This window comes from Geotrypetes seraphini, chromosome 1 (assembly GCF_902459505.1).
Source record: "Geotrypetes seraphini chromosome 1, aGeoSer1.1, whole genome shotgun sequence".
Classification (NCBI taxonomy): domain Eukaryota; kingdom Metazoa; phylum Chordata; class Amphibia; order Gymnophiona; family Dermophiidae; genus Geotrypetes; species Geotrypetes seraphini.
The window spans coordinates 355,213,219-355,240,051 of record NC_047084.1 but is presented as its reverse complement, the minus strand read 5'-3'; the positions used below and the strand labels follow the sequence as shown (position 1 = coordinate 355,240,051).

Below are 26,833 nucleotides of genomic sequence, written 5' to 3'. Positions count from 1 at the left end.
GTGAACAATCTGTCTTTATCTACTAAGTCTATTCCCTTCATTATTTTGAATGTTTCGATCATGTCCCCTTTCAGTCTCCTCTTTTCAAGGGAGAAGAGGCCCAGTTTCTCTAATGTCTCACTGTATGGCAAGTGGCAGATGAAATTTAATGTGGACAAGTGTAAAGTGATGCACATTGGGAAGAATAACCCAAATCACAGGTACCAGATTCTAAGGTCCACCATGGACGTTAGCGCCCAAGTAAAGGATCTGGGTGTCATTGAGACAATATAATGAAACCTTCCGCCCAATGTGTGGCGGCAGTCAAAAAAGCAATCAAGATCTAGGAATTATTTAAAAAAGGGATGGTTAACAAGACTAAGAATGTTATAATGCCTCTATATCATGGTCTAGGAAGTGATATCAGAAGAAGAGCCAATGCAGGCGTGACAGCAGGTTGAGGGTTGCTGTTCGCACCAGGAATGTTACAGTGGTACAGAGGAAGGGAAGCGGCGCGCAGGCGTGTCGGTGGGGGGAGGAGAAGAGGATGGGTTCAGCGCTCCTACCAAGACGGCGCCCAGGGCGGACTGCCCACTCGCCCCCCCCTCCCCTTATTATGCCATTGAGTTTGACTATTACCCCTTAGAATTTTGTTACTTATATAGTGCAAAGATTGTATTTTTCCCCTTTTATGCCTAATGTACAGATTCATCATGTCCCCCTGTTAGTTGTAAGTATTTAATTCATGTTTTAATTTGTATAACTATTGGATTGTTATTCGCTTAGTAATTCCAGATAAGCGATTTTATCAAATTTTATTAAAACTTGAAACTTAATGATTAAGAAATCCAGCTCCTGAAAACATTAACCAATTTGTTAATTCTGTAGATCCATGTATCTCTGTCTGCAGTATAGAGGGAGAGGGATCAGAGGTTAGCCTAGGAAGGATAAGGCAAGAAGAGTTTGGAAGGGAAGGAGCACAACATGTTTAGCTAAGAAAAGAAACAAAATCTCACTCTGCAGACCTTGAGAAAATAAGACATTCAGGGGGCCATAGGGCAACTCTCCACCAACTCATTGCAGTTTTGCAGATCTGGATCTCCTCCCCCAGCCATCACTTATTAGAGGAAGAATTAGCAGCTTCAGGAGAGTGGTATGTCACACATTCCCAGCTGTTCATAGGAACATATCCCTCCTAGCAAGCTATCCCTCATCCCCGACCTATCCTCATCATGTCTTCCCGCAGTACTCGACTCAGGGTAACAACTCATCTAAAATATTAACTAGCTGTGTGATATTTTAGAGTGAATATGTGGTGATAACAAACATATTTGCTGAAATGCTATATCAAATTGACTTTACTACTTTTGAAAAAAGCTACAATAATTTTATTTAATTACGTCGTTGAATTATGTATGATTACAAAGTTTAACGTTTTCCATAAAAGAACAGCATCATCCTTAACCTTTTCATGAAATCCTCTATTTTTCAAGCATGATCAGATAAAAACAACTTCTTAAACCCAGAGGGGCAGATTCTACAAATGGTACAGTAAGTTAAGCAGCACTAATTGACTGCACCAATTAAAAACCAATTAAACCAATTAAAATATCATTTAAAAAATGTAGGTGGCTGCAGACACCTGCACTGGTGTCACATATAGAGGTGCCTAGCGACACCTAAGGTCAAAGTAGATGTGGTTTGGGCTGGAAATGGCCTTAGGCACCGTCTTTGGGTGTTAAATGGGGTATGAGATCTTAAACCAGCCAATCAAAACATTGCTTCAAATCTTTGTAGCACTGCAAAACGCTGCGGCCTTGCTGTAAGTGGTCACATGTTGAAGATACATGGATAGACACTCACCAATACAGAATAAGGGAAAGGGATCATAAATTCAAAACTGAAATGCTCAAAAACTGAAACAGAATCCCAAGAAGCTGAGCTATAAGCTATGCAATGCTGGAAAAATTGAAACAGACATCTCTTCTTCTTCTCACTTGAGGAAAGGCTTGAGATTAGGGGCTAGATTCACTAAGCAAACCGATCGTCTACCGACTGGTTTGCAACCCCTTTGCGACCTGATTTTCCTCCAACTCGATTCACTAACCTCTCCTCCGATCCAATTCCGATCCATGCATGCAAATGAGGGGAAACAGCATGCAAAGTAGGAAGGATTGCGATTCACTAAACATTTTTCAGGTACACCGACCAGTTGCTTGCGCAAAAACCCTGCTCAGACCGCCCTGCTCTCTGCCCCGACTCTCCTGCTCCTGAGTTTCACAAGCCGTGCGGGCAGGTAAAAATTCAGAAGCCGCCAAGCTTAAATTCTCTGGGTGTTTCTATTTTCCAACTTCCAACTCATTTACAGATGAAATCCCAGCCAACTTCCACCAGCCCTGCTCTCTGCCCAGCTCTTTGCCCCGAGTAAAGCATATCCTGCTCTGCCGCGATTCTCCTGCTCTGCCGACATAAAAAGCTCTCTTCTCCCTGCTCTCTGCCGCAGTTCTCCTGCTTGCTGCCCCGCGCTCTCTGCCCCCGACTCTTGCTGGTCGCCCCGACTCTCTCTCTCTCCTGCCCTGATTCTCTTCTCTGCCCCAATTTCCAGCGAAAAGTAAAAAGCAGTCACAGCCCTATCCGCCTCCTGCTTGTTCTTATGCCTTTTCTCTCTTTCCCCTTCCCCCCCCCAACCGACATTTTGCAGATGTCAGTTTCCAGCGTGGAGAGCATACGAAGACCATCTACAGGAAAAGCAGATGGTCTGCGCATGCGTCAGGATCGCTCATTAGCGATCCGTGTGGTCGGTGGGGGGGCATTCCTCTGATCACCCCCATTTGCATGCTGGCCCTTCGTGGATTCGTCAGATTGGCCATGGATCGGCCACGTTAGTGAATCTAGCAGGACTCTTCAGCTTGGAAAAGAGAAAGCTGAAGGGGGATATAATAAAGATCTACAAAATCCTGAGTGGTGTAGAACAGGCAAATGTAAATTAATTGTTTACTCTTTCAAAAATTACTAAGGACACATCATGAAGTTACATGGTAAGTATTTACTACTACTAATTATTTCTAGAGCACTATCAGACGTACGTAAAACAAATGAAGTTACAGGGAAATACTTTTAAAACCAATAGGAAGACTTTTTTTTTTTCATTCAGAGAATAGTTAAGCTCTGGAATGCATTGCCAGAGGTTGTAGTAAGAGCAGATAGCATAGCTGGTTTTAAGAAAGGTTTAGGCAAGTTCCTGGAGGAAAAGTCCATAGTCTGTTATTAAGAAAGACTTGGGGGAAACCACTGCTTGCCCTGGAACGGTAGCAAGGAATATTGCTACTCCTTGGGTTTTGGCCAGGTACTAGTGACCTGGATTGGTCACCGTGAGAACGGGCTACTGGGCTTGATGGACCATTGGTCTGACCCAGTAAGGTTATTCTTATGTTCTTAAATAGGAGGAAATATTTTTTTACTCAATGAACAGCTAAGCTCTGGAACTCATTACCAGAGGATGTGGTAACAGCAGTTAGTGTAGCTGGGTTTAAAAAAGGTTTGAACAAGTTCCTGGAGGAAAAGTTCACAGTCTGCTATTGAAAAAGAAATGGTATGGGACATGATATACTGATTTTTTGTGTGTGGTTTTTACATATTTTAGACAGATATTTATTTTGTACCTAGGGCAATGAGTCACATGGAGCTGTACTGAGAATTGAACTCACAGCCTCAGGGTACTAACGCAGCTGCTCTAACCACTGGCCACTCCTCCACTGCAGTCCCTGAGGCTGATGCCATGGAATCTTGCTACTTATTTGGGAGTCTGCCAGGTACTTGTGACCTCGATTGGCTACTGTTAGAAGCAGGATGCTGGACTTGATGAACCATCAGTCTGCTCCAGCATGGCTAGTCTCATGTTCTTATGTTCTTAAAATATTCAGAATATTCATGCATAGAGAGCATGGCTCATGGAATGCTTTTCAACCATTCTGCATAGAATGCATGTGTGTGTGTATTGAGGGGGAGGATGTTGCGGGGGGAGTGTCTTCTATGGGTCTGTGGTTAGCAGAGGATATGAGAGAGGAAGGCATTTTGAAATGTATCATTCTTTAATCACAATGTTACTGTGAATGAGTGATTGTACACTGTAGCTTTTGAAATTGCTTCTCCCAAAGAAATATATTGGGGCATAATTTGGAGGGGGTTCATTTCTTTCTTTCTTTTTTTAACTTTATTTAGTTTTTAATGCCAACAAAAAGTACAATACAATTTATATTCAAATAATGATAATCAACCAAGCACTTATAATCAATTAGTATCTATACAAAAGATAAAAATTCCCTCCCCATCCATCATTACCATCAGGAATAATGCCAAAACAAAAGTTATATCCCCCTCCAGCTCCAACCTCCCCCCCAACCTGGATGTGTAGGTGAAAAACTATGGAAAATAAAGATAAATGACAACTAAAGCAAATCTACAAAAGACGTCAATGGACCCCAAACTAATTTGAATATCTTTTCCTGTATTATTTACAGCACTGCATTCCCTATAAGCCTACAATAAATATAGGGGGTCCATTAGAAGAAAACATTCTTGTAATATCTGCATATGCTTGTATAATTACTGAATAAATGCAATAAAAATAAATATATATACATATTCCACTTGACTGCAAAGCACATTTAGCAAAATAAAAAGCATAATTAACATAATCTCCAAGGAAACATACAAAAATAATAGTGCCATATAGACCACAAAGAAAAGGTAAATCCAAAGGAAAAATCTCCCTGGATGCAAGACAAAAATCTTTAGAAACAATCAAAAAGAAAATAAAGAGAGCACATCAAAAATAGTGCAAAGCCACTTCCCCTCATGATTCACCACCCTGAACAGAAGCAGGAAACTCTAATCTCTTTGCTTCTATAACGTACATATTTTTTTACATTGACCAGCTACAATTTTTAATAGAAGAAATCATCAACATGCATTTAAAAAGGAAAACACAACAGAAATTTGCCTCCTAGGGTCAAAATCTATCAACATTCTAAGGTACTTTTTGGGGTACGGCCGGGTGGGTTTTGGGGGAGTGGTTAAGGTGGACATTTTGGGAGGGTCATGGTGGGCTGGGGGGTTCCAGTGACCTAACTTTGAGGGGGTGGGGGGTTCTGGCAGAAGGGACTGGGCATCCCTCCTGCCAGTGAACTTTGTGGGCGGCTTCGGGGGTGTCCGGCAGGAGGGATTGGGCATCCCTCCTGCCGGCGATCTTTGCAGGGGGTTGTGGGACAGGTTCCCCAATTTTCTAACCGGCGCTTATGATGGACGTGGGTTAGAGAATCGTGCTGTTAGGCGAAGAACGGGCCCCTCCTATGCCTAAAAGGTCTTGTTTTGGATGTTTTTTTTATTGAGAGAATGGACATTTTTCTACTGCTGACTTTGTGCGACTAGAGCCATAGGCCAAAAAAAGGACTTAGATGTTTGTTTTTTTATTATGCCCCTCCACGTAAAATCAGGGGAGAAAACAAACAGGGAGAGGAGGACGAAACTCATAAAGGAAATGAACCAAATGATTAAACAGCTGGGTCTTGCGAAATGATTTGAATTTAGTATAGGAAGGTTCGGCAAGGATGTGAGGTGGTAAAGAAAGTACTGGATATATTCATTTGAGTTTGAAGAAACAAGTTTTAATGGCATTGGCTATATGCTATCAAGCACTATGGGCCAGATTCCATATATGGCACCAGTATTGGCGGATATCTAAAAATCAGCCGCCGATCATGTGCCAATCACACAACGGTGCCGTTTTTAGAATCGCGGTTACCTCAAACATACCCTGTTTCCCCGATGGTAAGACACTGTCTTATTTTTTTTGGAAGGCCAAAATATGCTCTAGGGCTTATTTTCGGGGGGGATGCCTTATTTACCCATGAAGAAGACTACAGTACACAGTTATTGTTGAAAAAAAAAACAGAATTTTATTACGTTCGCGATAGGTACGTTCGCAATGCGTTCGTTGGAGGAAGAAAACGGTCGGCTGAAGAATCGATCGGCCGAAAAATCGTACCGTGTATGGCCAGCTTTATCCATCGTACCATATATTGTACCATTTAATGTCCCCAATGTTCTCCATCAGGGAAACACAGTAAAGAGATTATTCTGTAGTGCAGCTTCAGAGGGGACTTGACAATGTGAAACCATTGTTTATATACCGTATGCATTTTAAACAGGCTTTATATACAGTAAGTGGTATTGCTCACAGAAAAAGAAACCTGTCTGCGTGTCTCACTTTTGGATGTTCTGGCCGTGAACAAACTCCTGCAGTCTCCGTTAGGGAGGGATGAGGGAAGCTGCCTGTGTTTCCTTGCGCGGAGTCACGTGCGCGCGCTGCAGTCCTGTCACTTCCTCCTCTTCACTTCATGACGAGGCGCGGCACGCAGCCATGGAGGCAAATACGGTAGACGGAGGGACCACACGGAGTCACCCACCGTACCACCCGATTCGGGTAAGCGCAGGTATCGGTGGGTGGCTTATTTGCGGGGGGGGGGGTGCCTTATTTTACATTTTTTTTCTAAAAAGGGGGGGCTGTCTTATTTGATGGCCCTGCCTTATTATCGGGGAAACAGGGTAGGCGCCAGAAATGTAGGCAAATAGTTCATAGTAAAATATACAGTACACATACCTTCCTGATTCTATAAACTTGTATATCAGATTTGACTTTTACTACTAGTACTACTACGATTAGTTATTTCTATAGCGCTACCAGACGCACGCAGCGCTGCACAGACTCACATAGAGAAAGAAAACAGTCTCTGCTCGAAAGAGCTTACAATTTAAACAGACAAGACAGACAAACAGGATGACTTTTAAGCACATAGGGCTAGATTCACTAAGCAAACCGATCATGTACCGATCGGTTTGTGAGCCCATTGCGCCCCGATTTTCTTCCTGCAGTATTCACTAACCCGTTTTGCAATCCAATTCCGATCCGCGCATGCAAATGAGGGGAACTGCATGCAAAGTAGGCAAGGACGCGTTTCACTAAACAAATTTGCCGATTCGACTGTGCTGGCCGATCAACCCAAAAAGCGACTTCTGAGGAGCAGTCGCTGAAGCCCTTTCCGACTGCCTTTTGCCTTCTGCCGCCCTGCTCTCAGCCCTGTCAGCCCCAATCTCCTGCTTCCCCAATATGCCTGCCTGCCCCAACTGTAGCTGCCCTGATCGCTTGCCTGCTCCGATCTGCCTGGCTGCCCTGACACTGCCCTGATCACCTGCCTGCCCCGACACTGCACTAATCGCCTGCCTACCCTGACTCTCCCACCCTTCCCCGCAGTGTAAGCCCCTGGTTTTAACCCGCAGTCTTTAAAGCGGGTTAAAACCACGGGCTGTAAAAAAGGTTTTTTTAAAAAGTGCCGGGCTGGAGGTCCAGCGCATGCGTGGGGATCACTATAGAGATGGTCTGCGCATGCGCGGGGATCGCTATAGAGTGATCCGTGCTGGCAGATGGGACGTTCCTCCGATCGCCCTCATCTACATGTTGCAGTTTGGTGAATTTGTCAGACCTGCCCGGATCGGGCCCAATCGGGCAGGTTAATGAATCTAGCCCATAGTTGCATGTGCAAGTTACAGAATAGTGTCAGTAGCTAATTGGTTCTATTTAGCAGTTTTATGCATATGATTGTCCTCAGTCAGTATTTTATCATTTGTGCATATAAAGTCTATCATCTGGAACTACAAGAGGGGTGTGGACCTGGGACAGGCAGGGGAGGGGCATATCTAGCCCTTATGTGCGTAGCTGGTTTTAAGAAATGTTTGGACAATTTCCTGGAGGAAAAGTCCATAGTCTGTTACTGAGAAAGACATGGGGGAAGCCACTGCTTGCCCTGGATCGGCAGCATGGAATATGGCTACTCCTTGGGTTTTGGCCAGGCACTAGCAACCTGGATTGCCACTGTGAGAACGGGCTACTGGGCTTGATGGACCATTGGTCTGACCCAGTAAGGCTATTCTTTTTTTCTTTTCTTTTTTTAATTATTTATTTATAGAATTTTATAATATTACCAAGCATATACATCTTGTACAGTAAAGTAGATCAAACAACATAATAAACTAAATTTCCAAAAAAAAAATATACCACAATCACAATTCAATTTGAAAATAAAGATAAATAATTAAAGTAATAATAATCTAGTCCAGTAAGGCTATTCTTATGTTCTTATGTTATAGAATACTGGCAGTTATGTACCTAACTGCTTATAGTTAGATGCAAATATCTACACCATCTTTTGACATGGCATAAATGGTCCTTAGGCAAGCAACTGTGGATTTAGGCTTATAATCTATAAAGGCAATTACATGTGAAATTGCTGTTATAGAATTTGTGCTTAGTACATATCTCTCAGTGCCTAATTTTAGATGATCTATAGAAAATTATCCCCAGAGTGGGCAACTACTGTAAGTTTAATCCTACCCTAAGAAACAAAACTAACAAAACACAGCATGGGGAGAAACTGGCGGGGTCATCAGCTGCTGTGTTGGAAAGCATTTCCAAATAGCCATGTGAAAGTTAACGATATTTTCAGAATCTTCATTATGAACAAGCTACAGATGGAAGGGAAAAATGCTAGGAAGAAGTTGCCAGCTCAAACATTGTGTGTCCTTGGAGGGTTTGAGCTATGATTTCTATTGGCTCCAGATGGTACCTTCTCCAGCATAGTTTTTTTTTTTTTTTTGTAAACATTGGAAAGTGTGTGAGCTTGTTTGGCATGGAACACATAAAGAAGTCTTAAAAGGCCAAGGCATCTCTACTGATATGCTTGTTAAAACGTCAGAGCTACAGATGGCTAAGGCTTGAGGCTTCCTTCCCATTCTTGTGAGCAGTCTCACAGGCAATAGGATTTAACCTAACACACATGATCTCAAATACCATTTGTATTCAGGAAAACCCAGCAGGAGTTTGGCAGGCAGCAAAGGAAACAGCTGCCATACTGGCTTCCTTCTAGGTGATATAAAAAAAAAATTTAAAAAAATCCTTTTTTAACCAAATGTCACTCAGACCAGTGAAGAAAGTACATATTATACATTCTTGTTGTAGGTAAGGGAAATCAGATAACTCTTTTGGGAAATATTGTGTAATGTGGAGAACCGTTTTGTGGAACACACACACAAAGAGCCAGTAGCAAACATGCCCATTTTCAAAACTGCAAAACAAAGATCTTGCTTTTCTGAAAATGGCCATTTTTCAGATATGCATCCATCTTTTTCAACCATTTAAAAAAAAAAACAAACCAACACATCCAAATGAAAAGTGCACAAAACAAACCATTGGGACGTAGGCAGGGTCAGCAGTTTTAGTAGACAGGCCACACAGACATCCTAACAAAGTGGTGGGGCATCTTAGGGGGCACTGTAGTGAACTTCATGTTTCAAGTTTATTTAGGGTTTGTTATTCCGCCTTACATTCTAAGCCAGGGGTGGGGAACTCCGGTCCTTGAGAGCCGTATTCTAGTCGGGTTTTCAAGATTTCCCCAATGAATATGCATTGAAAGCAGTGCATGCAAATAGATCTCATGCATATTCATTGGGGAAATCCTGAAAACCCGACTGGATTGCGGCCCTCAAGGAGGGACTTTGAGATCCCTGTTGTAGTGTATAGTGAGCCCTCCAAAACACCACCGTAGCCCTTATGCCTAGAGGTGTCGCCATGTAGGTACAGTGAGATTTGGGTAGGTTTTGGAAGGCTCACATATTCCACCATACATGTAGTCCATAGAGTGAAATATGAGCCTGAGTCCCCATCTCCATGGTTGATTATACCACCCACTAGGCTAGTGGTTCCCAACCCTGTCCTGGAGGAACACCAGGCCAATTGGGTTTTCAGGCTAGCCCTAATGAATATGCATGAAGCAAATTTGCATGCCTATCACTTCCATCATATGCAAATCTCTCTCATGCATATTCATTAGGGCTAGCCTGAAAACCCGATTGGCCTGGTGTTCCTCCAGGACAGGGTTGGGAATCACTGCACTAGGCTACTCCAGAGACCTACTTGCTGCTCTACTAGGATTTAACAAGAAACACCAAAAAGTAGTAAGTAGTCTATAGACTCTCAGGGCAACCGGCCCTGTTGAAAGCACTATAAGAAGATGACAATACTAGATATTATATGTGGAGAAAGGAGTCCTTAGTATGGGAGAGAAGCAAAGGGAGAAAATCCTCCAGCACTTTACACAAAGTGGTAAAGGTCAAACGACCTCCACCTGCACACCATCACTGGGCACCTCACGTGTGCTCAAATCAATAAATAATAATAAATGTGAAAATTTAATGTAATAGTGATATAAATTAATTACAAGTGCTAAAGTGAGGAGTCCTCTCTCCACATATTATACCTAGTATTGTTATCTTCTTATAGTGCTTTTAACAGGGCTGGTCGTCTATAGACTACTTACTGCTTTTTGGTGAATCTTGTTAAGTATCTGCTGCAGTGCTTTTTTGGGAGTTTCTGGATTGTGGCTCTACTAGGACTGGCAAAATAAGGTGTCAGGTCAAAAGCGCGCCGGGACAAAGGCGCACACAGACAATTGAGCGCAGAGGTGTGCGCCGCAGAAAATTACTGTTTTTAGGGCTCCGACGGGGGAGCGTGGGGGGGAACCCCACCACTTTACTTAATAGAGATCGCGCCGCATTGTGGGGGCATTGTGGGGGACTTGGGGGGTTGTAACCCCCCACATTTTACTGAAAACTTCACTTTTTCCCTGTTTTTAGGAAAAAAGTTAAGTTTACAGTAAAATGTGGAGGGTTACAAACCCCCAAACCCCCCACAACGCCGCGCGATCTCTATTAAGTAAACTGGGGGGGCTCCCCAACAAAAACTCCCATCGGAGCCCCTAAAAACTGTAATTTTCTTCGGCACGCACCTCCGTCTTGCGCTCAGTTGTCGGCGCGCGCCTTTGTCTTTCGCGGGGTTGTCTATGAACCCAAAATAACATCTGAAGCTATCATACAGGCAGGTATATACTGTTTCATTCACATCTTTGGGGGATGAGAATGGGGTTAGTGACCACTGGGGGAGTGTGAGGGGGTCATGTTTACATCCTTCTAGCGATCATCAGGTCAACTGGAGTACTTATTCATTGTTACAACAGGTCTAGCCCTAAATATCCAAATCTGCCCTGGATGTATTCTTAGATGTTTGATTATGGCAGAAAAAATGTCCAAATCGTAAGCGTGTCCTAAACCCATCCATATCACACCTCTAATGCCCTTCAGAACTAGGAACAGCATAAATATCCATCTAGAAAATTGGTTTCCAAAACAGCGAATTGGAAGGGTTTGGCAAGAAAAATGTCCATTTGACCCTTTATGCCACTTTTCGGACCTTTTTTCTTTTTTGAAAATGAATTTAGATGTTTTGGGGAACCCTCCCAAAAATCCAGTATTAAAAATGCCTATTTTCAAAACTGCAAAACATCTATCTTGTTTTTTTTCGAAAATGGGTGTTTGTACTCAGTGCATCAATCTTTTTGAACCATTTTTTGTAAAAACACATCCAAAACAAAAACACACACAACAAGCTATTGGGATGTAGGAAGGGCCAGCATTCTTAATAAACTGGCCACACAGAGGTCCCAGCAAAGCAGTAGGGCACCCTAGGGGGTAATGCAGTGAATCTCACATAAAAAGTCCCAGAAACATATCTCATCATAACCCCCTTATATTGTAAGGTGAGTCCTCCAAAACCCAATATACCACATGTACACCACACCTTAGGAACATAAAAATAGCCTTACTGGATCAGACCAATGGTCCATCTAGCCCAATATCCCAACTTCATGGAGGCCAATCCAAGTCACAAATACCTGGCAAAAACCCAAATAGTAGCAGCATTCCATGCCACCGATCCAAGGCAAGCAGTGGCTTCCCCTATGTCTGTCTCAACAACAGTTTATGGACTTTTCCTTCAGGAACATGTCCAAACCTTTTTTAAAACCAGCTACGTTAACTGATCTTACCACATCCTCTGGCAACACATTCCAGAGTTCAACTATTCTCTGAGTGAAAAAAATATTTCCTCCTATTAGTTTTAAAAGTATTACTCTGTAACTTCATCAAATGTCCCCTAGTCTTTGTAAATCTTGATGCAGTAAAAAAAAAAAATCGATCCACTTATACCTGTTCTACTCCACTCAGGATTTTGTAGACTTCGATCATATCTCCCCTCAGCCATCTTTTTCTCTTTAGCCTTTCCTTAGACGAGAAGAGTTCCACCCCCTTTCTTATCTTGCTCGCTCTTCTTTGAACCTTTTCTAGTGCCGCTATATCTTTTTTGAGATAAGGAGACCAGAACTGAACACAATACTCAAGGTTGGGTCGCACCATTGACCGATACAGAGACATTATAGCATTCTTAGTCTTATTTACCATCCCTTTTCTAATAATTCCTAGCATCTTGTTTGCTTTCATGGCCACCGCCGCACATTGAACGCTGACCCTCAAGGTGAACATTGCAAACATATATTGGGGAACATATCTCATGAGAGTTCACCAGGAATATTGACACTTAGGTAATTTCTATTTTCACTAAACTTGCCGTCATGTGTAAAGTTTATTGTTGTGGACTCCTTAAACAGATACTGAAGAGTAAGAAGACTGAATGTTGATGTTTATGCTATGTGGAGGTTTTTTTTTCACAGACCTAAGATGATACGGGTTCCAAAGGTCACCTTGTGAGTCCAGGAGCCAAGTTATTGAGGTCTTTTTTTCTCCACTTTGTGCTTTATTATTTATTTGTCTCAGTTGTGTATGGTTGAATGGTGGTCCCAATAATACTTACATAGCAGTACATTTACATTGAACATAGTAGATATCTATTACGTCTGCGTCCAAAGAATTTGGTGTACCCAGAAAAAAGAGGCCAGATTGAGTTATCCGGGGTATACTTCCAGTGCTTTCAGTGGAAACAAGACCCGGATATCTCAGTCCTTCCTCCTTTTTTCTGGAGCCATATGGTAACCCTAGGTTAAAGTGGTGGCGGTAATTTTTTTTTTATTAAAGATTTTTCCTCAAAATAGCAGTGAGCGTCTTACAATTTGCAACATTTCAAGATTAAGAAACTGTAACAGAATTTTCCTTTAGTACTAACTTGGATTGTTTAATAAGAATTTTGGGGGGGGCTTTTCTATAAGATGTTGTATTATAACGAGATCAATTTTTATTAGTTTATGTGAGATATAAATGTGTATAAATACATACATAATTGCACGTGGCAAATGATAGGGTGGGCGAGTGAGGGGGTTTGTCTAACCCCCTCTTTTACTAAGGTGCGCTAACCGATTAGCGAGCGGCGTGCTACACGCTAAAAGTGTCCATAGACTAACATGCACGTGTTAGCGTTTAGTGCGCGCTTATCGGTTAGCGCACCTTAGTAAGAGAGGGCCTAAATCTCTAAGCTTCCAAAGAAGTCCTTCAGAAAATGGAAGCTCCAACAGGATGCTCAGAAAAGAGATTCCAATTCTAGGAGCTGGTCAGGGTAAGAAAAGGGCTTTGAAGAGCAACAGAGATAGAAACAGCAGACACTTTAACAACTCCATTATATCCTGAAGCATGCACTTCATATTTTAATGTCATAAATGTGGGAGGGAGAGTCATACATTAGGTCATGCATTTTGGTTTTGCCCCATAATTCAGCATTTTTGGAAGCGAATAATAAATTATATGTCAAAAACAATTGGAAGATCTTTGCGCTGCTCTCCTTTCTTTATTTTGGATTTGCCAGAAGCTTTTGGCCATTTATCTAAAGGAAATAGGGCGTTGTGTAGGAAAATGAGTCTCTTGGCTAGAAAATGTATACTTCAATATTGGGCGATCCCTGATCCTCCGAGGTTTTGGCTTTGGCGGAACCAATTACATCAGTTGGCCATTTGGGAAGCTAGAGATGCTGGAATTAAAAGAAAGCGAAAGATGTTATTTATACAAACCTGGGATTCATATTTGCAAGATTTGCATCATAAGAGTCGTAGTGCGATTTTAAGTTGTGTCTCTTAATTGGGCTTTTATTTAGTTAAATAGAGAGTATCATTTGGAAGAGAGTACTATTGGGTGGGGAGGGGTGGGTGTGGAGAGGGATGGTAGAGGTTCAAACACATACAGATAAAGTGGGGGTTTATTGAAAGTGGAATTTGTCTTTTATTATGTATATTATATTATTATAGTTGATGCATTATTGATGTGCTTTGATGTTGTATTTGTTGTATTTGATGATGTTTGCATCAATAAAAATTGTTTGAATCTAAAAGCAAAATTAGCAGGTATTAAGGGGGAGAAAAAGAAAGGGGGAGACAGGAAGACAGAATGCAGAGAGACGCAGAGCAGTCCAGGATGGAACAGAGAATTATACCTTTCCTGAAAACCAAATGCAACCAGCAATTTAAGACTCCCCCCCCCCCCCCCGCTATCCCTAAACCCAAAAATTATAATTAAAGCAAACAAACAGTATTAGTCAAGAAACTCATCTTGTCTGCCACAGCCATTCTAGCTGATGCGTCTGTCTGAAGGAGAGATGAACAGGAATGTGTCAGATTCACACAACCCTTATATTGATCACATCAAACAAGTCAGCTCAATTTGTTGACCGAGTGCCCAAAGAATTAAATCAGGAGATAGCATTTGTATACTGACACCATTGATACTATTCCACACAGAAAATTCATAAAGAAATCAAGGAGACAAGGAGAAGGTTCGAAGAGGCAAACGGAGTTACAAATTGCTTGAGTGATTAAGTAACAGATGTTAGTGGTAAATCGATTTCACTCTAACGAAAGTGATATTACTAGCGGATTGCTTTAGGGATAAGTCCAGGCTCTGGTTCTGTCCAAATTTTTCAGAAATGATATTGCTGAGGAACGACAGCAACACATAATTTTTATTCCAAAACCTTAATTGGCATTCACATAAAAATGTTGGTGCTGTAATTAGATTGTCTACAAGCTTTTTTTGCATATACACCTCTCCCTCCGTATTTGCTGTGATAGGGGATTAACAGAACCGCAAAGACAGAAAAACCGCAAATAACTTTTTCATATGTTATTCGCTGTTTTCTATTAAAAACCATCGTGAATGTGGTGAAACCGCGAATAGCATGATGGGAGACCTGGCCTGTTCCTGAAGGAGAAGCAAAACATGGTGAAGAAAGTGCTGGGAATCGGCGATTTTCTCGGTAAACGCTTGGAATCAGCAATTTCTCTATGCAAGCTGATGTAATTTGGAGGGAGGAGCCAGCAAGCTAAAAACCGTGAATAATCAAAACTGCGAATGCTGAAACCGTGAATACGGAGGGAGAAGTGTAATAGGCAAAAATAAGTAGCTTATGCTTGCTTAATGGTGTAGGCAAAATTTTATCTGCAATGAGTAGAAGCATTCCCCAAGTACGGAGTTAGGGAGGAGCTGTGACTTCCATGTACAGTAAAACCTTGGATTGCAAGTAACTTGGTTTGCAAGTGATTTGTAAGACAAACAAAACATTTGATTAAATTTTAACTTGATATACAAGCAATGTCTTGCAATACAAGTACCTATCACAACTGAGCTGATAGTTCTTCTCTCTCTGACGCTGCAAGAATGTAGCGACTATTCTAAACAAACAAAGTCTTGCAATTCGAGTACATACAGTATACACACATCACATCATCACAACTGAGCCAATGGTTAAGCAACATAAGCAATGCCTCTGCTGGGTCAGACCTGAGATCCATCATGCCCAGCAGTCCGCTCACGCGGTGGCCCAACAGGGCCAGGACCTGTGCAGTAATCCTCTATCTTTACCCCTTTATCCCCTTTTCCAGCAGGAAATTGTCCAATCCTTTCTTGAACCCTAGTACTGGCTCTGCCCTATTACGTCCTCTGGAAGCACATTCCAGGTGTCCACCACACGTTGGGTAAAGAAGAACTTCCTAGCATTTGTTTTGAATCTGTCCCCTTTCAACTTTTCCGAATGCCCTCTTGTTCTTTTATTATTCGAAAGTTTGAAGAATCTGTCCCTCTCTACTCTCTCTATGCCCCTCATGATCTTGTAAGTCTCTATCATATCCCCTCTAAGTCTCCTCTTCTCAAGGGAAAAGAGTCCCAGTTTTTCCAATCTCTCGGCGTATGAAAGGTTTTCCAAACCTTTTATCAGACGTGTTGCTCTCCTTTGAACTCTCTCGAGTATCACCATATCCTTCTTAAGGTACGGCGACCAATATTGGACACAGTACTCCAGATGCGGACGCACCATTGCCCGATACAACAGCAGGATAACTTCTTTCGTTCTGGTTGTAATACCCTTCTTGATTATGCATAGCATTCTATTTGCCTTCTTAGCGGCCGCTGCGCACTGTGCCGCCGGCTTCATTGTCATGTCCACCATTACCCCCAAGTCCCTTTCTTGGGTACTCTCATTCAATAACATCCCTCCCATCGTATAGTTGTACCTCGGGTTTCTGTTTCCCACATGTAATACCTTTCTCAACGTTGAACTTCATTTGCCATCTCGTCGCCCATTCCCCTAGTTTGTTCAAGTCCCTTTGCAATTCTTCGCACTCTTGCAAAGGGACTTGAACAAACTAGGTTCTTCTCTCTCTGACGCTGCGGGAGTGTAGTGACTGTTCTAAATGAGCGAGGTCTTGCCATACAAGTACATATAGTATTTTGTATTAAAGTTTTTGGGTTGTGGAATGAATCGTCTGAGTTTCCATTATTTCCTATGGGGAAATTCGCTTTGATATACGAGTGCTTTGGATTACAAGCAATGCTTCTGGAACGAATTATGCTCGCAAGCCAAGGTTTTACTGTATATTCTATGAAATATGAGGGAGTGCTGAAAAGTTCTCAGTCCAACCAAGAAGAGAATGCCGTGGATATGCTTCAATCAATTATCTGAAACAATATAAAAAAACACAGGGGTCCTTTTACGAAGGTGCGCTAAGCATTTTAGCGCGCGCTAGCCAAAAATCTACCGCCTGCTCAAAAGGAGGCGGTAGCGGCTAGTGCGCGCGGCAATGTAGTGTGCACTATTCCGCGCGTTAAGGCCCTAACATGCCTTTGTAAAAGGAGCCCATAGAATTTCGTTTCTGCAAGTTGGCACTTAATGAAATAAGATAACACTCTTTTCAGCTACAGTGGCAAAATAACACAGAATTTAGGAAGTTGGTTGGTTGGGTTGAGAACTTTTCAGATTTGGTAGAAGGTAGGGCATGTGGACATTTCCCAGGGAAAAGGGGATATTTTATAAAGGCAGATAGGCAGATAAATTGTTTTATAAAATTAGCATAACACACGCCTTTCTGCCTCCCAGGCCAGGTAGCCTACTAATAAAATTATAGTTATAGAGGGGCATAATCAAAAGAAACATCTAAGTCCTCTTTTGGCCTAAGGCCCTAGACGTAGAAAGTAGGCAGCAGGGAACTGTCCATTCTTTAAAAAAAAACCGTCCAAAATAAGGTTTGTTTTTTTTTAAATGGCCTACCCGTACGACTATCCTTAAAAAATATTCCCTGCTACAAAATCGCCCTAGTCCAAATGCCCAAAATAAGACATTTTAGGCGAAAGAGGGACAAGTCCTTTGCCTTAAAACAGGATTCTTTAATCGGCATCTGTCATAAACAATGCCGGTTACAGAACCCTGCAACTGTCCCCCCTCCCCCCCCATGATCGCGGCAGGAAAGATGCCTAATCTCTCCTGCTGTGATCCCTCTTAACATCCTTGGCCTGTGATCCCTCCTAACATCCTCGGCAGGAGAGATGCCCAATCTCTCCTGCCGGACACAAACCCCCCCCCCCCCAACACCTGTGTGAATACTGGCAGGAGAGATGCCCAATCTCACCTGCCAGACCCCCCCCCCCCACCGCAATCATCGGCAGGAGGGAGCCCAAGCCCTCCTGCCGGACAACTCCCTGAATCCCCTTCCCCCCAACTGTGCACCCAACCCCTACGGACCCCCCTCCACCCCCACAGGTCCCCCCTACCCCCGAACTCCACCGGACCCCCCTCTAACCTTAAAAGATGAAAAGATGGGTCCTCCCTCGGTCCAGCCAGCAGGCCCACCTTCCTCTGAATGGTGGACCTGCCCCTTCTCAGTGAAATGTGAGATGCACCAGGGAGGGGCCTAGGGCCTGATTGGCCCAGGCGCCTAAGGGCCCACCCGAATCTTAGGTTGGCCCATGTTCCTAAGGCCCCACCCATAAGAGGGGCATTAGGCAACTGGCCCAATTCTGGTTGGCCCAGGTGCCTAAGGCTCCTCCTATGGGATGCTTTCTCCTACAACCCAGTTCTAGATTGTGCTTGTTTTCCCATGGATAGCAGTAAATTAGATTCTGGGACCTAGGCCTCAGAGGTATGGGCATCCTCACACCTGCAGAAACCTGGTATATTTTGTGCTTGGCTCCTACTAATTAGAGGCACCCATTATCTCTTAGCCTGGGAAAACTATGTGTTTATTTATATCCCCAATAAAATCAGAAAGGGTATTCATTCTTGTCAGAAATACTGTCAGATTTTAGCAGACACTTGCCACTTGAAAGAAAACTGAGAGAAGTTTTATGACTGACACTAAAATGCCAGAAAAGTATAATTGCCATCCTCCATAGCGACCAACAGGAAAAGTACTGAATAAAAGGAAAGCCATGTCCCAGGCTCAAGGGGATTTTATGTTGGCCCCTGCATGGATTTTGTCTCCCTGCAGTGAATGCTCTGTATGCCTGTGTATGAATGGTGAGACTTCTTTCCCTCTGAGTGAGTGAGTCTTATTCCAGTGTTTCCCAACCCTGTCCTGGAGGACCACCAGCCAGTCGGGTTTTTGGGATAACTCTAATGAATAAGCATGAGAGAGATTTGCATTTAGTGGAGGTGACAGGCATGCAAATCTGCTCCATGCATATTCATTAGGGCTATCCTGAAAACCTGATTAGCTGGTGGTCCTCCAGGGCAGGGTTGGGAAACACTGTCTTATTCAGAGGCAGGGATTCAGGCCACTGCTAACTTTTGCCTGCCATTTCATCCTTAGGGCAATGTATATCTTTCAGCTGAATGCCTCTGCCTGCTTCTACTGAGAATGATATAAGAGTGTGTCTCTCTTCCTGTCACATTGTCTCCCTTTCGCCTTCTTTTCCTGTGTTAGAATGGGCACAGCCTAATAGTGTCTTGCTGTGAGCTAGATTTTTGCCATAGAAATTCTCTGGTACATATATATTTTACTTTGTACCCAGTTTTTTTATCCCTCACTTCTGCAAGTATATCTCTTATGTCTGTGATCTGTGGTGATTCTGCCACCTGTGACTCACATATTAGTTTATAAGATTTCCTTAACTTGTATATTTTTTATGCAATACATTGTTCTCTGTGTATCTGTGGGATATTCAGAGCTTCTGAAAAATAAAGTTTTTCAGAGAGAAAAGATTGTGGTTATTGTCTATATAGACGTGTGTTGGTATGCGTGAGCTCTTTGGGCAATTGGGAATGAGAGGAATGGTTGAAAGGTGTAATAATAACCTTATACATGCAAAATTAAAATTCCCCACTATTCCAGAGGAAACTGCTGCATGATTTGTTTCAAGTTTATTATGGCTTGATATACCGCTTTTCATTGCCCAAACGGTTTGCAACATTACATTTTTTTAAAAATTTAAAAACAACAGAATTGTAGACAAAAACGTAAATACATAGGTTGTCCAAAAAAGTGATGTAACAGCAACATTGTGTATACCAAAATTAGCAAACAATCCTAAGGTAATATATAGAAATAATATAAAAAACAAAGGAAATAAGGTCATACCACCATTTACAGAATCTGGTCCTAAAGGCTTAAGAATTCCCTTCATAAATCCAGATATTTCCTGATTAACCAGTCAAAAAATTCAGTCAAATTCATTTGGCATGATTTACCTTTAGTAAAGCTATGTTGTCTTGGATCTTGTAACCCATTAGATTCTAGGAATTTCACTATCCTCTCCTTCAGCAAAGCTATCATTATTTTTCCAATAACCGAAGTGAGGCTTACCGGCCTGTAGTCTCCCACTTCATCTCTGTGACTTTTGTGAGGAGGAATCACATCTGCTCTTCTCCAGTTCCATGGAACCTCTCCCGTCTCCAGGGATTTATTGAACAAATCTTTAAGTGGACCCACCAGAATCTCTAAGAGCTCCCTCATTATCCTGGAATAGATCCTGTATGGTCCCAGGGCTTTGTGCAGCTTCAATTTTTAAGTTGTTCATAAACACTGTCTCTAGAATAGCAGCACTTGGTATGGGAAAGCCTAGTAGAGCATCACACCGGTTTCATAAGTAACCTAGTGGATAAGCTACTGAACTATAGAGAGGAAGACCCAGGCCCATAAGCCACTCTAACCATTACAGTTAAACATAGAAACATAGAAATAGACGGCAGATAAGGGCCACGGCCCATCAAGTCTGCCCACCCTACTGTCCCTCCCCTACCTTTGCCCTGTGAATAGATCCCATGTGTCGATCCCATTTGGCCTTAAAATCAGGCACACTATTAGCCTCAATCACCTGCAGTGGAAGACTATTCCAGCGATCAACCACCCTTTCAGTGAAAAAGAATTTCCTGGTGTCACCTCGTAGTTTCCCGCCTCTGATTTTCCACGGATGCCCTCTTGTTGTCGGGGGACCCTTGAAAAAGAAGATATCTTCCTCCGCCTCGATGCGGCCCGTGAGATACTTGAACGTCTCGATCATGTCCCCCCTCTCTCTGCGCTCCTCGAGCGAGTATAGCTATAATTTGTCAAGCCGTTCTTCGTACGGTTATGGTGGAAAGTATGAGCCCATTAAAACCCACCAAAACCCTACTCTACTATCATATCGGGGTGGTAGACAGGTGGGTCTAGTAGGTTTGGGGGGAGTTTTGGAGGGCTCACCATAAATTATAAGAGGTATATAGTGAGATGTACTTCTGGCATTCTTTATGTGAAAGTCACAGCAGTGCCCTCTAAGGTGTACCACTGCTCTGTTGGCATGTCTTTGTGGCTAGTCCATCACAATGCTGGCCCCTCCCACACCCAAATGGGCTGGATTTGGATGTTTTCAACTTGGTCGTTTCTTTGGTCAAAAATGGGGTATAAAGTTAGGCGTCCTAATGATTGTGATGTCCTGTCGGCCTAGACATCCAAGTAGATGATTTTCAAAAATATATATTTTTGGACATCTAGTTGTTCAGCTTTCAAAAATGGACATTCCTGTGCTTCCAACTTCGAACGTTTAGCAGGCAATGTCCAAATCGGACATAGACATCCTTTTCAAAAATGGCTCTCCACACCTATAATGAATGCGTAAATGTGAGCGCCTGGTTTATAGAATTGCCCTTTGGATCTAATAATAGGATATGGGAGAAGTAGGTGGCCAAGGCATGCCTCTTGAGGCAGCTGGAAGTTGGTTCTATGGGGAGTGGAAAGGAGATTAACTGATGAAATGAAAGTTGCCTAGGAACGCAATTTACCGTGCAAATAAGAGGACCGAATGAACTGGTTAGCAACTGAAGATTTTAATATATTTGGGGCATAATATAAAGTGTGAGTGATGGGTTCAGTGGCAGAAATATTTTGGAAGGTTAAATATGGTATAATTATGTAAAAAGGCATGATCTTCAGAGTTTCACTTATAAGCTGCACAAATTCTTGCCCTCATGCTGTGGCACTTGGATCCTGGATGACCAATTGCCATTGCTGCTTGACAGAATGACAGCAATGAAGTCTTGAGAAATCTTGAGAAACAGATGGTGCAAAAAGAGAAGCCAGGGTTATATATCTCTCTGGGGAAGAGGGCACTGACTGAAAAAATGGGGAACTGCAGTACCAGATAATGTTTAATATAAAGTTTGTTATAGTTTTATTATTTGAAGAAAAATGGTACCAGGTTTAAATGTTCTACTTCAGACTAGAGAATGACAGGGGGACAAAATTTGTCCCCATCCCTGTGTCATCCCCAAGAGCTCAGTCTGATCCCATCCATACAAGCCTCAAACAGTTATGATTTTATATTTAAACTGCATTGATGTTAAAACAAAATGTGGTCTATAAATACCAAAAAATATGTACAAAAATATGTACATTGTCAAAATAAATGAACAATAAGAAATCAGAATAACTAATCCCCCCCTTCCTTTTTACAAAGCCATGCTAGTAGCTGCTGTGTGGCAACAGCAACGAAGACCATTAATTTCCAATGGGCTTCTGTGCAATGAGAGGCTAGAGAAACTGGGCCTCTTCTCCCTTGAAAAGAAGAGACTGAGAGGGGACATGATCGAAACATTCAAGATATTAAAGGGAATTGACTTAGTAGAGAAAGAGAGATTGTTCACCCTCTCCAAGGTGAAGAGAACGAGAGGGCACTCGCTAAAGTTAGAAGGGAAAAGATTCCGTACAAACATAAGGAAGTTCTGGTAGAAATCTGGAACACTCTTCTGGAGCTGTTATAGGGGAAAACACCCTCCCGGGATTCAAGACAAGGTTGGATAAGTTCCTACTGGAACAGATCATATGCAAGTAAGGTTAGACTCAAAGAGGGCACTGGTCTTTGACCAAAAGCCATCACGTGAGCGGACTGCTGAGCATGATGGACCACTGGTCTGACCCAGCAGCAGCAAATCTTATGTTCTTATGTTCTTACCATGGGCCGCTGCAGTAATTGGCTTTGTGAAAGGGGAAGTAAATTATTAACAAAACTCCTGTCTCCCCTCCACCCTCACAAATATCCCCTCCACTACTGAGAAGAGTGATCAAGCCAAATTACTACAGAATGCTACATAGAAAATCCATGCTAACAGAATACGCCCCCACCTGGAATACTGTGTCCAGCACTGGTCGCCGTACTTGAAGAAGGACACGGTACTACTCGAAAGGGTCCAGAAAAGAGCAACTAAAATGGTTAAGGGGCTGGAGGAGTTGTCGTACAGTGAGAGATTAGAGAAACTGAGCCTCTTCTCCCTTGAAAAGAGGAAACTGAGAGGGGGCATGATCGAAATGTTCAAGATAATGAAGGGAATAGACTTAGTAGATAAAGACAGGTGTCCGAGCCACTCAGGGCCCTAGGCTGCTCCCCATGCATCATATGATGCATCAGGGAGGCGAAGGTCCGTCATTTTTGATGGGCAAGCCTCAGACCTGGAGGGACCGTGCTCCCCTCCAGTTCCCAATGTCTAGCAAAGGTATGGAGGGTTCAGGGAGTGGGGGAAGGGTTCAGGTGAGCATTCATTGGCAGGAGGGACTGGCATCCCTCCTGCCTTTTTTTCAGAAGGGGGAAGGGAGGCTTTGGTTCAGAGGGGCTCCATTGGCAGTAGGGAGTAGGCATCCCTCCTGCCAATTTTCTCTCTTGGATTCTTGGTGCCAAGTTCTTCTGGGATTGTTGAGGAGGGCTATCATCAGCGGTGGAGGACTTTCTTTTCTTTTTTTAATGGGACAGATATTTTGTGTGTATATCTGTGTCATTGAAAAAAAAAAAAAACCCCAGGCAGACCTGTCGGCAACACAGTTTTTTCCAATAGCTAAAACCCCTGTTGGATTTTTTAAAATCTTTTTTTGCATAGTCAAATGATGCTAGTTCATCAATCGATTGGCTACTCGGTTTCAGCGAATTTGCATGACCAGATCACACCGAAAATCTAAAACACGTCCGATAATAAAAAAAGAACATCAAACAAGAGGTTATATTAACCCAGAAGAATACTGGTCAGAATACGAACCGCATACAGTAATAGAGGAAGTAATAGATTTCTGGGAACACTGGAACACAACCAGCACATCCTTCCTAGATAAAATTGCCCCCTTACATTAAAGCAAAAGCAATGCAAACAAACACAACAAATGGTTCGACGCTGAACTACTACAAATGAAACAAACAGCTAGGCGACTAGAAAGAATTTGGAATAAAACAGGAGAACTGATTGACCGCAACAATTGGAGAGCCTACATAAAAACCTACAAACAACTGATAAAAGACAAACGCAAAGTGTTCTATTCCACTAAAATTAACATATCCTGCAAAGGCTCACAAGGAACCAATACAAAAGAACTATTCAACATAGTCACAAACTTATTTGACACCACCCGCCACACCACACCTGTGCACAACACGAAGTTACCCACTGCAAAAGACCTAGCTCTATATTTTGATTCCAAAATTAAAAACCTAAAAAATAACTGTATAAACAATAACGATGTAACAATCATCCCCAGCAACTACCAAATAGCCAACTCATATGACAATGAAATACCTACAGACATGATCTGGAGTTCCTTTCTAGACCCAGAATGGAATACCTACACCAAACTATACAACAAATACTCTAAATCTCACTGCATCCTAGACACGTGCCCTCCAGAGATTATGAAAGCGGCACCTCCAGAATTCAAAATATCACTATTATATTACCTAGCCCACAACCTAAAAAATGGGACTTTCCCCACTAACAATGGCCACATAATAATAACCCCCATCCCAAAAAATAGAAAAGAATCCTCAGCGCTTATAACCAACTACAGACCTATAGCATCTATCCCATTCATTGTAAAAATCATGGAAGGATTAGTTCACACCCAACTGATGGACTACCTTAATCAATTCTCTCTCCTGCATGATACTCAATCCGGCTTTAGACCCCAGTTCAGTACGGAGACAGTAATCGTTGCCATCTTAGACTATCTGTGCCTATTATTTAGCAAGGGCCTCAACGCCCTGATCATGCAATTCGACATGAGCTCTGCATTCGACCTGGTAGACCATGAGAAAATGATGCAATGTTTAGACGCCATTGGTATCAGAGCTGAGGTACTGAACTGGTTTCGCGGCTTCCTCGCATCTCGCTCTTACCAGGTACGCTTTAACAACGACCTCTCCGACACCTGGATCAACTCATCCGGAGTGCCACAAGGATCACCGCTTTCCCCACTGCTTTTCAATATCTACATGTCCTCATTAGGTGTGAAACTAACCCAACCAGGAATAAAACTATTCAGCTACGCAGATGACTTTACGATCATCATCCCATTCGCCAGCTCCATCTCAGAAACCATTCCCAAAGCATCCGCTGCCATAAATGAGATGGAACAATGGATGACAGATTTCAAGTTCAAACTCAACCCAGAAAAAACAAAATTCTTCATTGCCTCTCCTCACGTGCTTGACAATAAAACCCCATTAAGCATCAATAAACTCAACTACCCTATCCAGCCCACCGTGAAGATATTAGGTGTCACTCTAGACCAATGTCTAACAATGAAGGAACAAGTGGACTCCCTATTCAGAAAGGGTTTTCTTGCTCTCTAGAAACTCAGAACCATTAAATCATACTTCGATACGTCAACATTCAGAACCCTAGTACAATCCCTCATACTGAGTCAACTTGACTACTGCAACATCACCTACCTAGCAATCTCACAAAAGAATATGAGGCGTCTCCAAATAATGCAAAATGCTGCGGTCAGACTTATCTTCGGGCTGAAGAAATTCGACCACGTGACACCCTACTACCGGCAGCTGCACTGGCTACCGAGTACGGTTTAAATTTGCCTGCCTCTGCTTCAAAGTACTATACGGCCTTACCCCCAAGTACATAACCGACCTTTTCTCCTTTTCTAATAACAAGCACAAGAGAAACACACACTCAAAATTCATTTCCCCTCCAGTTAGAGGTTGCAAAATGAAAAAACACCACGAACACCTTCTCTCTCACCAAGCAGCCCTATGGAGCAAAGACCTAGACCAACTGCTCTCGCCCACTACTTACGGGGAATTTAGGAAACGCCTAAAAACATACCTGTTCCAGAAATACCTAAACAATTGATCCGCTCTCCCCTCTCTCCCCCCCCTCCTTCACCCCCCTGAATTTACAGCACTGTGATATATATATTCTGTTATCTTCATTTTATCGTAATTTTACGTTGCTATTTATTCCAAACATGTCCTGTCGGACATTACCTACAAAAATGTACATCTTATATTTTTGCTCAGCAAATTGTATTTCTATACTACTGCCTTCTTAAGGTCACTGCTCTCTTTATTTCCTCTGAATATTTGCATATTGTATTTCGCTGAATGTCCAGCACTCTTGATTGTAAACCGCCTAGAAGTCGCAAGATTGTGGCGGTATAGAAGAATAAAGTTATTATTATTATTAAAATGATCGATGCTAAAGCTGTGAAAACAGGTTTAGCGATGATCGCTGACTTTAGTGCATCCAGCCCTAAGTGAGTTGTCCAACATCCCAAGGAATTGCAATGGGAATTTGGATGAGCATCTCTGGATCATAGCCATTAGGCTCCTCCTCCACTCATTTTTTCCATGCAGCTAAAGCAGTAGTCTCAAACTCGCAGCCCGCCAGGTACTATTTTGAGGCCCTTGGTAGGTTTATCATAATCACAAAAGTAAAATGAAACAGTGTCTTGATCATATGTCTTTTAAGCTATAAATTACAATATTATTATTAAGACAGCCAAAAGGAAAGATTTATAAACTATAAAGAGTTTTACCTCATGCAAAATTGTCATTTCTTTAATAAGACATTAACTATTTTTTCTGAGGCCTTCCGAGTACCTACAAATCCAAAATGTGGCCCTGCAAAGGGTTTGAGTTTGAGACAACTGAGCTAAAGCATTCGGAGAAACTGAAGGGAGATAGGTTCAAAACAAATGCAAGGAAGTTTTTTTTCATCCAAAGGGTCGTGGACACTTGGAATGCGCTACCGGAGGAAGTGATCAGGCAGAGTACGGTACAGGGATTCAAACAGGGATTGGACGGATTCCTGAGGGATAAAGGGACCGTGGGATACTGAGGGAGGAGCTGGGATGTAACACAAGTATAGAAACCCAACCAGGTCGTGCATGTGCAAGAC

At 42.5% G+C, this 26,833-nt stretch overlaps 1 long non-coding RNA gene across 1 annotated transcript in view; it reads left to right on the top strand.

Annotated features, from left to right (window-relative positions):
* The first annotated feature begins 2,821 nt into the window (after positions 1 to 2,821).
* LOC117367900 overlaps positions 2,822 to 26,833 on the top strand; it is a 59,877-nt gene continuing 35,865 nt past the window's right edge. Inside the window, exons 1-2 of the long non-coding RNA XR_004540878.1 lie at positions 2,822 to 3,017; positions 3,646 to 3,791. This is a non-coding gene — a long non-coding RNA (uncharacterized LOC117367900). The remainder of the gene's footprint in view (positions 3,018 to 3,645; positions 3,792 to 26,833) is intronic.